This window comes from Phaethon lepturus, unplaced genomic scaffold, assembly GCF_000687285.1.
Source record: "Phaethon lepturus isolate BGI_N335 unplaced genomic scaffold, ASM68728v1 scaffold45844, whole genome shotgun sequence".
NCBI lineage: Eukaryota > Metazoa > Chordata > Aves > Phaethontiformes > Phaethontidae > Phaethon > Phaethon lepturus.
The window spans coordinates 8,002-9,188 of NW_010535270.1; positions in this window are offsets into that span (position 1 = coordinate 8,002).

Below are 1,187 nucleotides of genomic sequence, written 5' to 3' on the forward strand. Positions count from 1 at the left end.
TCTGTGCCTGTAATCGTACAGGGTCTGCTAGCCAAGCAATAGGGGACCTGGCAGCACAGGTATTGCACAAGATTCACCCATCTTTCAAGAAGATCAAGAGACTATTTAAAACTAGTATTTTTTCATTTTCGTAAGTTGTCTTGGGTAACTCATCAGCACCTGAAAGGAAAACCCTTTCTCTCTCATAGTTCAGTTGCACAGAAGCAAATACTTCAAGGAACTGAAATAATATCTTCTACACTGGCAAACACCAACCTAAGTATAACAGCTGCTTTGGATACACAGAGCAGCCGCTTGCCACCAAGCAGTTGCTTAATATATTTTTCCTACAACTATTCTTTATTGCTCAAGAACACAGCAAAATAACAAGTCACCATACAAGTAAGATGTTCAATTCAAACACGTTCTATGTGCAAGTAGTTCTTATATATACGTATATGTATATACACACACCCCCTCATAATACGCAATATGGACATAAGTCTGAACCAATTCATACAGGCAGGCTTCAAAGAGACCTTTAGCAATTGATTATCAAACAAAAGAAAAGCTTTGTGCAACACCTTACAAGAAGCTACAAGAAGGCTACAATTACAACTAAAAAAAGGCAAAAACATGACTTTTTTATTTTAAAAGAACTCAAAAGAGTTGATCTTCAGGAGGATATTATTGTTTCCCTGGATGATAATCAGTGCCAGCGCAGAAAAAAAACAATGAAAGAACAGCACAAATGTGGAGTCCAGGGTCTACTGCATGAGAGTTACCTGCTTCTATCCAGGCATGAACTTACACAAGTCCCCCACAAACTCAAATTGTCAGAATTTTGCAAGCACAGTAAGACTCTTTCCTCTACGTGCTTGCAAAAAACAAGGACAGAAAAACACAATAAAGTAACTGACACACATAGGCTCATCTATAGACACCAGAGGAGAAAGATATTTGCCACAAGATGTAGCTTCTTAACACTATCAACTTAAACAAATCGTTCAGTAAATGCATCTCTCAAAAAGAAATGGGTCACCCAGAAGCCACATCAATGTACAGTTAACACAAACCAACCCCAACTGAAGAATGCCACAGTGAAGACTGTTCCCTGAACCTTAAGTTTTGTTTAGCCTTAATTTTTGACAGGGGAGCTCTGCTTCTCTGTTGTCCCACTTCTAATCAAACAAGTCCGTTCACTTCCA